At 42.9% G+C, this 15,018-nt stretch overlaps 1 protein-coding gene across 1 annotated transcript in view; it reads left to right on the top strand.

Annotated features, from left to right (window-relative positions):
- PIGA (phosphatidylinositol glycan anchor biosynthesis class A) overlaps positions 1-15,018 on the top strand; it is a 404,235-nt gene that overhangs the window by 294,597 nt on the left and 94,620 nt on the right. The gene's annotated exons all lie outside the window — the stretch shown is intronic.

Genomic DNA, 15,018 nt, shown 5'->3' with positions numbered 1-15,018 from the left:
TAATATAAACAAGTATAAAATACACTAAAATTGATGAAAATCAACTTGATAGACTATGAATATTTAATCAAATCATTATTTTCCTGTCAGCTAAAAAAATTTTTACTATCATTTAAAGTAGGTAGATGGAGGGCAGCTAACCTAATTTGCCACTCAGTTTATCTGTTTTCCAACCTGGTTTTTGAAATTACGTCCTCTCTTATCTTCTTTCACAAGACCTAAACTAGTGAAAGTAAACCTTTTATACTTGGGATATCATAAAATGTCTATATAAAGCATTCTTGTCATCCTTGACAGTTATAGCATAGATGTGTTCCTTAATTCTCTTGCCCATCTTCATTGCAGAATTCACAAGGTGCTATCTGTGCAGTTCTGTTTTGAAACAAGTCCATAGTTTTCAGTCTGAAAGCAAATGCTTAACCAAGGATAAAAATTCAATACACAATACTCAGAAATACGACTGGATCAAACCAGAAAATCCAAAATTGTAGTAAAGAAAGAGTCCAATTAGCACAGCAGAATATAGCACAATCACTTTATTAAAACAATAAACAAAATAAAAGCTAAAAGATAAGCGCTTTCCTGTCCATCACAGGCCCTTCATCATTCATGTTTGTGTTTAATAAAGTAATTGTGCTATATTCTGCTGTGCTGACTGAACTGTCTTTACTACAAATTCTTAACCACTTCTGCTTTATTCAGCAGACTTGTGTTCAGCTATATAAAAACCTTAAGCATCTGTTTAGTATCATTTTGTCTTCATTTAAGCAAGTTATTGTAAATTTTTCACCATCTTTGGCTTTCTGCTGTCAGGGAATAAAGAAGCCCCTCTTTGTTTTTATATTCACTCAGAGTTGTTTTCAGAACATGTCTCAGTTCACCTGTTGTATATGCCTTTGATCTAAGTTCCTACACTTTGGTAGTATGCAATTTTTAAAGTGAAGTGACCTCCCTTAGAGGTTAAGATTAATCAGACCACACACCATGTAGCAGTCCTAATCTTAGACACCTCCTTTCACTTAGTAGCCCTGCCAGCATCATCACACTGAACCCCATGGTATCTTGTATTCAGGGATTGAGTGACCACAGCTCACAGGACTTGCATTTGAATAGGTACGTCAGAATTGCCACACAGTGCTTCAGCTCCATGTTTATGAATCAGTTGTAACCTTAAAATTTTTCTCTTTCTTCTGACACATCCGCCAGTATAGGTAATTTGTTGCAGCTCTTCTGAAATTTCTATCTAGCAAATAGTGCTGTAAGGCTGACAAAATCCAGGTTTCTCTTCAGCTGTGCACTTACTTACCTTTAAGATTAGTTTTTAATGAGGTGACAAATGGGCTGTGGCACTGAACTAATCCAGCCTGTGTGGCATCTGGCCATACAGTACATTCTGCTGTAACCAATACAGGTTCATACATATGGTATTCTTTAAACCCAGAATGCCAGTTTTACCTAATCCCTTCAGTGTGTTATTGCAGGACCCTTCCTTTAGTGAACTCAGCCTTCCGCAGTAACCCATTACATCTAAAGTACCTTTCGCTTTTGAGTAGTCGGTCTAGCCTCTCATAAAGGTTTTTTTTTTTTTTTTCTTTTCATTTTTGGCAAACCACATCCTCCCCTGGAATGCCCAAGGCACCAAAGTACTACACAGAGTGGCAGTTAATCCATTCATATTAACCAGAAACTGACTTTTAGTCAGTACAGTCTGCATCATTAAAGTAAATGGCAGCATAGTAGGATGCACTCTTAAAATTCGTGTCATCATTTGGACCTTGGGTATAGTCCCATACTATCCAAAAGACAAAAATATGTTAAAGAAAATATTGGCAGGTTTAATGAAAGCTGATGTTCATCATTATGATCATTGCTGCTGTAGCCTTAGCTACATGGGTTGTGTCTTGCAACAGGGTACAACAGCCGGGCAAGTTCAAAAGCTTCAAGGACACTTTCCACCCACCCAAACCATTATTCAGGTCATGCTGAGCTAAGGAAAGAGTGATTTAGGTGCCAAGCACTTATGAGCTTTAATACCCCTGAAGAAGATGCTTCTTGCAGGCCTTTGAGGATCAGTGTTTGAGTTATGCTTTCCATTGCTGGGCAAATAAGTTCCCCATTGGGGAAAAAATTTCCACACAGAAGACTGTTACCATGACTTTTAGTGACATTTAAATGTGGCATTATTTTTTACTTTTGTGGGAAAAAGTTGTTAAAACTACTTTTTTATGAGGCAAAAGTTATTTTGTTTTACTTTTAAGGCTGGAGTAAGTGCGTAAAGTACATTTTACTGTGTTTTTTGGGGGAAGAAGTTACATTTTTACTAATCTGTTTTACCAACCACTACTGCTGCAAATGTTACCAGGAATTAGGCACCAGGAACATTAAAATCAACCTTTGCCACAACAGCAGGCTGCTGAAGTGCTTGGCTGTAGATTGGTGATTCGTTTTTAGCCATTTCTGGTACATCAGACCATTCATCTTTATCCTTGGCTCCATCTGATATAGTTCCTAGAGGTGCCATAGACCCGGGGTTAGACACATCTGCTGCAGCTGTTGACATGCCCATGCTGCATAACAGAAAGCTGCTGTTGTCAGTCCTGGGAGAAGCAACATGGAATTCCTCTCATAGGTAGGTACTAGGCTATCGGCCCAAGGGCCTACGTAAGCCTAGCCAACAAGGTTCCATGGCTTATGCCACCCAAGAAAGTTATTTTCCTGTGCCACTGTTGAGCAGAGACACAGAAGTGATCCCCGGGGTGTATTTCTTATTTCCCATCCACTCATCAAGATTTTTCTTGAAGAGTGCTAATGAAGAACATTGCTTGACATAGATGGGTAGCTTGTTCCAGAGTATAGGAAGTCTCTGGGACTGGAATCTATCCCTCCAGCATGTCCTGTTTATTGTGGTGACAAGGTTTAGGTCCCTAGAGTGTGTAGCTCGGAGGGATTGGGATTTCTTTAGGAGTAGCATGTCCAACAGCTCTGGGTTACTTGATAAACAAACAGACTTAGGTAACAGTAGCACCAGGTACAAGAATAAGCGCCAGCACACCAACCACATCCACAAAATGTATAAATTCACTGTTTAAAAGTGCTTTTGTTTTATCATTCATAAAACTTCATCAGATGCATATCATTTACGCCTTCCCTTTCTTAAATAGTATATGGAAGTCATGTGACCCTTAAAACAAATATCATGTGATCATTCCTTCTTATTCACAAAATGTATATACATATGTACACAAAAAATCAATGTTAAAAGACCGACACTGTAGTATAAAAAAACAGTACATTTACTACTTAAAGTTAATAAACAAAAATAATTTTTTTAATTCATATTTCAATTACACCAAACCCAGAGTAGTTTTATAGACATTTAAATGTATTAAAACATGAGCAAAGGGGAGGGATAAATGATGTGTCTGATGAAGTTTTATGGATGATAAAACAAAAGCAATTATACTACTAAATGTGAATTTATACATTCTGTGGACATGGTTGGTGTGCTTGCGCTTATTCTTATACCTCGTGCTACTGTTACCTTCTCTGCCCCTAGAAAGGCTTTCCCTGGCAAAAGTATGTCTGCTTCTTTAGAAATTCTTGTCTAAAAGAAGCAAAAACTCAAATACATGTCTTCTACTGTTTCAATTATCTTGGACTGGAATGATTTAGTAAACTTTGCTCAGGGTTTGGTTCAGGCTTTTGACCCTTTCAGTTATGCTGTTTCTGGTAAGAGAAAAAGGGATTCATCATTTTCTGAAGAGGTCAAAGATTTTGAACCACAAAATGAGGGTGAAGGGACAATTTCTATTTTGTCTACTCAGGTTTCTGACTCTGATTCTGAGGAGAGTGTGTCTTCTGCCAGTCCCATTGAAAGATAGTTTTTTTGAAACTTTTTCCAGAATGGATCAGAATGACATTCTACTGTCCCTGAGGAAGTATGATTTATTGCAACTGGATTTTTCTGAACGTACTCCAGTCCCTTCTTTTCTTTCAGCATTAGATAGGTTCATAGGTAGGTACTAGGCTATTGGCCCTGGGGCCTATACAAGCCCAGCCAAAAAGGTACCCTGGCTTTTGCCACCCAAGAAAATGATTTTCCTGTGCCACTGTCGAGCAGAGCCACAGAGGTGATTCCCCGGGGTGAATTTCCTATTTCCCATCCAATCATCAAGATTTTTCTTGAAGAGTGCTAATGAGGAGCTTTGTTTGATATAGATAGGTAGTTTATTCCAGAGTATGGGAAGTCTCTGAGACAGGAATCTATCCCTCCGGCATGTTCTGTTTATTGTCGTGACCAGGTTTAGGTCCCTAGAGCGTGTAGCTCTGATAGTTTGGGATTTCTTTAAGTGGAGCATGTCCAACAGCTCTGGGTTTGACAGCTTTGTATGTTAGGCAGAGATCACCTCTAAGTAGGCGATATGCGATGGAGTAAAGCTGGAGTTTTTTGAGACGGTCTGCGTAGGGCATCTGTTTGAGGCCGGTAATCCTCTTTGTGAGGTATTTCTGCGGCCTTTCCAGTTGTTGTAGATGTCTTGTGAGGTACATACCAAAAGGGGCGTTGTACTCTATGATGGGTATAATGAGTGATGAATAGAGGGGAACAATGACTTCTTTTTTTCTGGATGAGAAACCTTTTGTGATGAGGTGTGCCACGTAGAAGGATTTCCTGACTACTGTGGCAATGTGATTATCAAAGGAAAGACTACTGTCCACCTGTGTCCCAACGTCTCTTGTCACACAGATGATGTTTTTGTCATAGCTTGTGACTTGCCTGACAGCTGACCTTCTGCTCCCAAAAAAGCAGATAGATTGTCATCATGGACATTGACATTTGGGTGTTTTGTGTTTTATGTAATATGAACTTGCATTTGCTATCCTCAGTTTGCTAACCAGCAGCCCACTCGGGAGTCTTGCTTAGTCCATCCATTTCCTTTTGATGGAAAAGACTTGTCCACTGACGGTGAGAAGTGACTAGAGTTTACCTTTAGCTAAGGCAAACAGAAGGGTTGTTTCGGGGTTTGGCAATTTGGAGGATCATCACCTTTTATGTCCCAGCTTTCATCAGCAGACTGGCTAGACTTAGTAGCGCAGGGGGCCCACAAGGGTGTGGTGGTTGAAATTGCCTCTTCAATATGCCCTCTTCCCTGTTAAGGCTACATCATACTTTTCAACTGTACAGATTTTCGTAGAATGTCCAAATTTTGCCTCATATTTTTGGTCTGTTCTTCATAAACTTCTTCTTCTTTTTTTTTTTTTTTTAAATAAATCACTTGGATGAGCTAAGAATTGAAAAATCACTAAATAATAACATGCATTTTGAGTTTCAGACTTCATATCCTTCAGTAAATGCCTGCTAATACAAATTCTGTTATTCTAGCAACTTTCTAAGTTTGTAAAGTTTCTCATTTTTACAAGTGTTTATATACTAACCTAGATCAGTCCCAGCAGCTGTTGCTGTAATGAACCCAGATGCTACTAAACATCAGGTTAATACCAATCCCTCACCTCCTGACATGGATGGGAACGCTTTTAATAGATTTGGGGGAAAAGTGTATTCTTCTGCAATAGTTATTTTTCAAATTCTCCGCTATCAGCTTCATATGTTATAGTTTGTGCTTGCCTGCTTTGCGAACATGAAGAATTATTGCATCTGTTTCCTCTTCTGAGGAGAAATCTTAGTGTGAGCTTATTGCTTCTGTGTTTCAAGTGCCAACCCAATGTTTCAAATGTGCTAATGATTCTGCTAATGCCACTTCCATAGTTGTTGCCACTGGAATTGTCATGAGGAAGTGTGCTTGGCTGCATACTTAAAACCTTCCAGAAGATGTCAGAGTTGAAATTTTGAACTTTTCCTTGGACAGAAAGTTAGTTTTTGGACCATCTGCTGCAGAAGTTCATAAAAAGTATGATGAGAGAGGTAAACTGATTCAAGGAATTTTTCATATTTTTCAGTCTTCCTTCTCCAAGTTTACCAAGGGGTTTAAAATCTACCCCTAAAACATTTATACTTCCTTCGGCTTTTCCCGGTTAAGGGTCGCCATAGCGGAACTCCGGTCCGCTAATGATTGGCAGTAGATTTTCACAGTGCCGAGGTGCCAGCTCGACGCCCAACCTTCAATGAAGGCACGCCCATTCACGCATGTCTTTCGAATCCCGAGAATCGAATGGGAGAACCTCTTGCTGTGAAGCGAAAACACTACCGCTGCACCACCACGGCTATCCAAAAGCAAAATAAACACAGCAAACTGCTGCTAAGCAAATTGTAAAAAAACAATGGCAGAGAGATTCCAAAAAGAAGGGGGAACCCTCAGGACAATGGACAGCCTAACAAGTCTGAATGACTATCTAAAAGCCTCCCCTTTCCTCTCCTTCCCACCCTGGCAAGCCCTTATTCCTTCCAGAAAGTCTGAATCTTCATTTCTCTCTTTGGCAACAGGTAGTGCCAGACCAAACTCCTCTTTTCCCTCCTGTCATTCAATGTCTGCTGTCTCAAGGGGTGATAGAAGAGGTTCCTCCTCCTCAGCTAGGAAAATGGTTTTATTCAAGGATGTTTCTGGTGCCAAAAAGAAAGAGGATTCATGGAGACAAGTTCTGGATCGTTCCTTTCTGAACCAGTTTGTGATAGTACCCAAGTTCAAAATGTTATCCCTTCACAACATTTTACCCCTTAGTCCCTGTTTGAGTTTTCTGATTACTTTCACTTTAAAAGATGCATATCATCACATTCCTATAGATCCAGATTTCAGATGTTTCTCACTTTTTCTGTGTGTTGTAAGGCTGAGGAGTGGTGATTCATCACTGTGACAGTTTTTTTTTTTTTTTTTTTTTTTTTTACATTTATTTCATTGAATTGCACTTCTTACTGCTTATAGTTGTACTATACAAATAATTTGTTACATGTTGCAATGTTATAACTTTTTTTTACTGTTTCATTGCATTTTTGTACTGTTTTATATTGTTTTAAGTGTATTTTCATTGCTAGATGAATTAATGTAATTGCTTGTTTATTGAATTACTTAACTGTAAACTGCTTTTTCATACTGACAGTTGTGTTAGAGTATGTGAGTGCTCTATCTGTGCATTTTCTGTGGGGTTTCTGTGTCATAGTCAGGTAGCTTAGTCTGGATAGAAGCCTGCTGTATCCAGGCCTGGCTGTTTTGCTTGTTGAGTTTTCTGTGTTTCTGGCAGCCATCTTATGCTGCTAGGGGCTTTTCTTCTCTGTTAGTGAGAGTAACAAGGCTGCCTGAGATTCTCTAGCACGAGTGATTGGTTGAAAGGGCAGGGGCTAGCAGGATTGGGTAGTAATTTAAACTTCTAGATTATTCCATCTTTTCTGGTATTTAAACCCTGTGTCTGCAGGAGCTATGCTTGTTTTTACCAGGCTGTGGAGTGGTGATTCATCACTGTGATAAAGCAGAAATTCCCTGATGCTCCAAGAGCAGAATAAGTTTTTTTTACATTTATTGCACTGAATTGCACTTCTTGGTACCTTTAGTTGTGCTATACAGCTAATCTACTACATTTTGCACTGTTATAAAGTTTATTTTTTTTACTGTTTCACTGCGTCTTTGTACTGTTTTTGCACTGTTTTTAACTGTATTTTCATTGTTACATAGTGTTTCATTACTGTAATTGCATTTTTATTGAATTACTTAACTGTAAACTGCTTTTTCATACCGAGAGTTGTATTTTCTATCTGTGCTTTTCTGTGAGGTTTCTGTGTTCTAGTCAGGTAGCATAGTCTGAATAGAGGCCTGCTGTATTCAGGCCTGGTTGTTTTGTTTGTTGAGTTTTCTGTTTCTGGCAGCCATCTTATGCTGGTAGGGGCTTTTCTTCTCTGTTAGTGAGAGTAACAGGGCTGCCTGACCTTCTCTAGCTCGAGTGATTGGGTGAAATATGCAGGGGGCTAGCAGGACTGGGTAATAATTCGAGCTTCTAGAGTCTTACATCTTTTCTGGCATCTAAACCTTGTGTTTGTAGGGTGTTACGCTTGTTTGCTCGTCACGCACTGCCACTGTGCTGATGTCCTTCAAGGATGCATCTGCAGTCATAACATATGGGTTGTCGTGCCTCAGGCAGCCCTTCGGTCGGCCGGATTCCAAAGTCTGGGTCCGCGGCTGATGTCGCCTCTTCCCGGCGTCAGAGCGCTGGGTATAAAAGCATTAGCCGCCATTTTCCTCCATCTTTCTTGCCGAAGCAGAAGCTGTTCGCAAGTGCCGGTTGGTCAGATCCAGAGATTTCAGCTACCAAGACTTCAAAAGCTTGGGGACTCTTTCTTGCCTCAGCCGATGTCAGACAAAATAAATAATTGTTTAACTTGTGGGAAACAAATACCTCATAAGGATTATCATTCTTACTGCCTTCCTTGCTTAGGCCCAGACCATGACGTATCAGCTTGTTTAGCCTGTGCCTCCTTCAACCGACGGACACTCAGACGTCGGTCGGAGTTTGCAGAGGAGTTTTTTGGAACCGATTTTGCTTATAAAATGCCGTCGGAGACTCGACCATATGGTCAAAGAACGCGAGAAAAGGACCGACATCATGCCCGTGGTTTCGCTGAAACCACGGCTAGGCGTGTCTCGGTTTCGGCTGAAACCGAGTCCACGGCTATTCCTACCACCGAAACCATACCATCTGACCACCGAGGCCAGAGAGGCCCCGGCTGAGTCGGCTTCAGAACTTAGTGTTCAGGATTTGTCCGACACCATACCTTTGGACATTTCTACCCCTGCACGTGGGGCAGCTAGGCCCCCAGCTTCTATGTCTATTAAGGCCTTCTCCAGGGCTAAAGCTGCCAAACTTTCAAAAGCTTTGCCTGCCAAATCTACATCCCAGAGGCCTTCCTCTAGTTCTCAGATCCTCAGTCTTGCTGAGGACCTTATCTCCTTAATTAGGGGTTCCCAACCTCACCCAGACAGGGCCTCCCAACCACCACCAGACAAAAGGCCCAGGACTGACCCCTCTGAACCTCACTCCTCCGATTACTCCATGGATGGATCTGATTTGTCAGACCACCAGGAAGGGGCCTACTCCTTATGAGGATTCAGATGCAGAAGAATCTATCCCTTCAGCCTCCCCCCCTGAGGAATTTTCTTTTGGGGAGACCTTACACTCCATGAGAGAACACTTTCAATGGCAGGGTCAGGATTTCTCTGATTCTAGAAAAAGATTAAGGACCTTTTTGCATTTGCCCCAGCATAGGCCCTTAGCTAAACCTCCAGTTCTAACTGTAGTTGATGATGTGTACAATGATGTCAGTACTGCACCTGATACTCTTCCTCCGGCCCCCTCCAAATCTGACAGATATTACAGGGTCCCGGATTCTCACTTCCACCTGTATAAAGCCCATGCTGCAGACCCAGAAACTATTTCTCAGGGCCCTAAAGGGGTTGCAGCGGCTACTGCCAAAAATTCCCTACCCTCTGAAAGAGAGTCTAGAGCATTAGAGAGATGGGGAAAAAAGGTTTATACATCTGCTACTCTTCTGCCAGGGCATTAAACTGTCAATTCCATATGATACAGTACCAAGAATTTTTGTTAGATCAGCTAAATAAGAAACTTTCTGCACCTGAACCCTTAGACCGTAAATCCCTTCAGGATTTGGTACACAACTCACAACAGGTCAGTAATCATTTCTTAAAATGTGGCTATGATGCACTGGAGGCTTCATTTAGATCAGCTATGACTGGGGCAGTAATTCGGAGGCATGCCTGGCTGAAGGAACAATCTTTACCAGACCATGTCAAGGCTAAACTCCTCAATGCTCCAATGGAAAAACAACATTTATTTGGCTCCCCTGCACAGGAGATTCTAAAGAAGGTTGAGGAAAAAGCAAAATCTGTGCAAACAGTTAAAGATTTCCTGCAAGTTCAACTGCCGAGGTTCAGCAGAAACTGGCCTACAAAGAATTGGTCCTTTCCAGACTCCTCCAAAGCACAGAGAGGCAGAAACAGGCGCCTTAGAGGCAGAGGTCAATCCAAGGGCCCCTACAGAGGCCGTCAGTGGCAGCCTGCAAACCAGAGGAGTGGTGCAACAGCTACAACTACTACCACTACTACAGGACAGACCCAATGACTTGACTCTGATTCCGCCTACCAGGGATCAACTGGAAGCACCCTTGGGCGGAAAGTTGGCTTTATTCTCAAAAAACTGGCATTGCATTACAAAGGATACATGGACATTGCAAATAATAGACAAAGGATACAGGTTTCACTTCCATACTTTGCCAAAAGAGGGAATGCCACACCTTCCACCAAACCAGAAGGTAGAGGCTTTAAGACAAATCAGCAAGTTAATTCAGATGAAAGCTATAGAAAGGGTACCATCTACAGAACAAGGCCAAGGATTTTACTCCAGACTATTCCTTGTGCCAAGAAAAGAATGGAGGCCTATACTCGACCTGTCCACACTGAACACTTATCTCAATTCAAAATGCTGACCCTACAGCAACTTCTTCCCATGTTGGGCAAGGAGTCTTGGCTGGTGACTCTAGATCTCAAGGAGGCATACCCCTATTCGACCAGATTGCAGAAGACACCTCAGATTTCTTGCAGGATCAGAGCTTTATCAATTCTCAGCATTGCCCTTTGGCTTATCTACTGCGCCCAGAGTATTCACGAAATGCCTGGCATCAGTAATTGCACACTGCAGACTTCAGGGAATTCAAATTTATCCATACCTGGATGACTGCCTAATACAAGCGGACAACAAGAAGAAGTTGTTAAAAAACTTGGCCTATGCCATACACCTGCTACAAACCTTGGGATACACAATCAACATCCAAAAGTCAAGACTAGTACCATCCCAAAGGATAACCTTTTTGGGTGCGGATCTGGACACAATCACTCAGATGGCTTTTCTCACAGAAGAAAAACAAAAACAACTTCCAGATTACTTCATGACTCTGACAAGACAAACTCAGCTTACTGCAAGGAAAGTCCTGCAGGCCCTGGGTTACATGGCATCCTGCATAATTTTAATTCCACATGCCAGGTTGCATATGAGGAAATTACAATGGTAACTAAGGAATGTATGGTCTCAACACAGTCACAGTCTAGAAACCATGATACCAATCATTTCATGCCTTCAAAAGGAATTCCTGTGGTGGGCTCAGGCCTGCCAGTCCAACAGAGGGTTGCCTTTCAACAAACCAAAAACAAGGCAGACCATCACCACGGACGCCTCAGACCGAGGATGGGGAGCACACATGGAGGACAAATGTATCCAAAGCCTATGGTCTCAAGGGCAGCTAGGCATGCACATAAACCAAAAGGAAATGCTGGCAGTAAGACATGCAATCGAGACATTCAGACCCTTCCTCCAGCAATGACACCTGTTAATACGGACAGACAACACCACAGTCATGTGGTACATAAACAAACAGGGAGGCACACATTCCTACCCTCTATGCCGGATGGCTATGGATCTCTGGAACCTATGCCTGAATCTCAACATCCAGCTGCAGGCCAAATTCGTACCAGGAAAAGAGAATACACTAGCAGACAGCTTAAGCAGAACTACCATGGATGCACACGAATGGATGCTGCATCCAGACATCTTCAAACTCATAACAAAGAAATGGGGAATCCCAGAGATAGATCTGTTCGCCTCCCCACTCAACCACCAACTGAAGAAATTCTGCTCAAGGACATACCACCCACAAGCCTGAAGGGTGGACTCTCTCTCTTTCAGCTGGAGCCCTAACAGTATATGCTTTTCCACCTCTCCCATTGATGTACAAGGTTCTACTGAAGATCAGGGAGGAACAGCCAAAGTACTAATAGCTCCGGACTGGCCAAGGCAGCATTGGTACCCGCTACTGAGAAGCATGTCTCAGGCACACTCATGGTCTCTTCCCTATGGCCTCTTCTTCTAGCAGAACAATTTCAGGACCCTGCATCCCAACTTGAAAACACTGCAGCTAACTGCCTGGAAGATTCCTTAAAGCCCAACCACACCGTATTATCTCAGAGGGTGAAGGACATTGTCCTGAGGCTCAGACCTTCCACAAGAAAGGCATACTCAGCTAAATGGAAGAGATTTCTCATTTGGAGCACATCAAAGGGCACAGATGTCACAGTGGCAAACCTAGCACACATCCTAGAATACTTAGCAGAATTGTTCCACAATGGCCTGTCTTATTCATCCATTAAGATTCATGCTTCAGCAATTTCAGCAGAATACAATATGGATCCACCTATCTTCTCACACCCTCTTCTCAGACAATTTTGAGAGGGATCAAAATGTTAAACCTCCAAGAAGACCCCCTACCTGCATGGGATCTCAATTTTGTGCTGGAAAACTGACGCCCTCCTTTTGAACCAGCAGCATCAACAGACCTCCAGTTTTTATCTTCGAAAACTGCATTCCTTCTGGCAATCACTTCAGCAAGAAGAGTATCTGAGTTACAGGCCTTAATGGCAGTGCAGCCTTTTCTTATTTTTCACCAGGATAGAGTGTCACTGAGAACCAATCCTACTTTCATGCCAAAGGTGGTATCTAGGGTATCCTTGAACCAAGCTATTCACTTGCCTACTAACCCACAGAACAAAGGGGAAAAACTTTTGCACACCTTGGATATACACAGACAACTACGCTACTATTTGGACAGAACTAAAACTAACAGAAGAACTGACCAACTTTTTGTAGCATATGCAACTGGGGTGCAAGGAAGAGCAATTTCCAAACAGACAATTTCAAAATGGATAGGAAATTGCATTGGCTTTGCTACTCCTTTCATGGAAAGACAGTTCCTGAAAATATCAGGCCTCACTCCACAAGGGCCACAGCCACCACTACAGCTTTCCTAGGGTGGCTACCAAGGACATTTTAGAAGCTGCTACTTGGAGCTCCGTGCATACATTTGCCAAACATTACAATCTACCCTTATACTCCAGATCCCAAGCAGGGTTTGCAACTGCAGTACTGCAGGGATCATAACTACACCATAATTCTCTTAGTACCTCCTCCCAGATTGGCTATGGTATTCTACCCATATGTGATGACTGCAGATGCATCCTTGAAGGACATAGTACAGTTTTGTACCTACCATAAATGTAGATGTCCGTATGCATCTGCAGTCAGGATTACCCACCCTTCCCCTCTGTGGTATTCCTAGGGTACTTACCCCTCTTTCAGCTAGCTGGGGGAATCTATTATGGTGTATTTGTTTGTTTGTTTATATATGTATATAATTTGCAAATGTTTAGAGCTTTTCAGCCTTTATCCAAATTTAGCCTTCCTAGAGGGCACCTGGCATCTGGGGCAAGAAACACTGAGGAAAATGGCATCGGCTGATGCTTTTATACCCCAGCCGCTCTGACGTTGGGGAAGAGGCGACATCAGCCAACGCCGGACCCAGACTTTGGAATCCAGCCGACCGAAGGGCTGCCTGAGGCAGGACAAACCCATATGTTATGACTGCAGATGCATACCTATCGGACATCTACATTTATGGTAGGTACAAAACTGTACATGTTAAGTTGTCCATCTCGCCTTCATTCTTGCTGGATGGGTTCGGAGCCGACCTCGGCCACTCTAAAAGCTCGAGGCTCCCCTTATATCCCACAATGCTAGGCAGTATTACCTCAGATCTCGTTTGCCGCTACAGCTATCGAGACGTGTTGCTTCACCGGCTTCAGGTTAGTGTAGGAAATAGTTTAAAAAAGTTTATTAAAACCCCTTAAATTAGTTTTCCATTCAGTATCCCCTTACCTTAAAGGATTTTTTATCCCTTTCTCCTAGTTCTTAACCTTTTTTTACCTCAAGAACTTTATGTTCTTCCCTTAGCCTCGGCCCTCCTTCCCTTGGAGTGTATGTGTTTTTTCTGTAGGGACTTTTATAATACAAAATAGCTAATTTATTTAGTTTAAGTTACTGTTATTTAGTGTATAGTGTAATCGGTGTGTTTGTGTTTGTGTGTGGTTACACTTGTTCCTTGATATGTCTTGTGACTCGTGCTGTCAGAAAATGTCTCTGACAGACGGTCACACTTCTTGTGTACAGGACTCTTGTGCTGTATGCCATGGCTTCAGCCCTAGAGCCCTGCAGGAAAGAAAGAACAAGCTCATTTTAAGGGCGAGGTCCAGGTCACCGCCCCTGGGCCGCTTTCGGCTCCAGCATTCTCCCTCTGTCTGAACGGAGCTTATAGATCTCACTCCTCTAGGTCAGGTTTCTTGACCATGACCTTCGGCACTGGCCCAAATGCTTCAGAGCCCGACTCATCAGTCGATGCTTAACCCTATCTCTCAAAATGTTCCTCCTCCACTGTGGTAGCCGAGCCGATACAATTGTCTTCGGTTCCGCTGCGGCTCCATTTCTTCCTTGAAGAATCTGCGCGCCCGGACTTCCCTCCGTCGGGTCGAGTGGCATCGACCCATCGCTGTCGGTGCCGAGGGAGGTTTTCAGCTTTTCGGGGGGACCTCTGGCTCTGCCTGACAGGGTGCATTCGAGGTCATGCGGAGTGTGTTGGAACCGTTCAACTCCACAGTCCCTCCTCTTGTGCCTCAGGTTATGTCTGCTCACTCCCTCATCCCAGACCGCAGAGAGCCAGCTCCTCAAGAATCCCTGTGGGATCTCATCCTCTTCTCCTGAATTGGCAGGGGAGCCCCTAGGAAGAGAAAGTGCAAGAGGAAGCACATAGACTCACCTGAGTCTGTCACCTCTGACACGGATTTAGAGGATTCGAGGGTTCCCCCGCCTCTTCTGAAGATGTCTCCTTTGCAGACATTCTAGAGATCCTGAAACAGAGGGAAATTGGCCAGCCCTTAACCCTTCGGAGGATGAATCTGTGTATCTTGAGGCGCTGGCTCTCTTCCACCTCCTGGGTGTCCCCCTTGACCCCCTCATGCAGGTGGTAGCTAAAAGGCTTCCTGACTCTGTGGACCCTGCCCCCAGGAGACCTTCAAAGTTTATCACAGCATCAGCAGATAAGCAATTTCTGACTAAGGAGTTTCTGTGGATGCCATGGTGGTAGCTGCCGCCACTAAGAAGGAGCTAGCTGATCCTTCGTGCCTG

This window comes from Protopterus annectens, chromosome 5.part1, assembly GCF_019279795.1.
Source record: "Protopterus annectens isolate FY-2018-M chromosome 5.part1, PAN1.0, whole genome shotgun sequence".
NCBI classification, from domain to species: Eukaryota; Metazoa; Chordata; order Ceratodontiformes; family Protopteridae; genus Protopterus; species Protopterus annectens.
The sequence above is the reverse complement of the archived record's forward strand: the minus strand, read 5'-3'. Positions and strand labels throughout refer to the sequence as shown.